Below are 369 nucleotides of genomic sequence, written 5' to 3' on the forward strand. Positions count from 1 at the left end.
AAAGAAGAGAACAAGGAACAATCTTAGAGGACATCTGCTCCTGCTCCATTTCCAAAGTGTTAGGGGTGGGGAATTTGATGCGATAAACTTTGGATGCACATCCAGGACGTTTAACGTCCACCCCTGTGTCCTTTGACCGCCTGCTGCGGGGACCGCTAGGTCGGGCCCCGGCGCCGCGGTGCAGAACGCCATCCCGGACGCCAGGGGGCGCGCCGGCGCGCGCTCGGGCCGCTCTGGCCCTGCCCGTCTCGGTGGCCTCGGAAGGTGACGTGGACACACGGAAGTGGTCGTCGTCGCGGCGGCACCGGTGGGAGCGGGGCGCCGCTGGGCTCAGAGTGCGGCGGGCGGGCGGCGGCGGCAGCGGCGGGC

This window comes from Jaculus jaculus, chromosome 9 (assembly GCF_020740685.1).
Source record: "Jaculus jaculus isolate mJacJac1 chromosome 9, mJacJac1.mat.Y.cur, whole genome shotgun sequence".
Lineage (NCBI taxonomy): Eukaryota > Metazoa > Chordata > Mammalia > Rodentia > Dipodidae > Jaculus > Jaculus jaculus.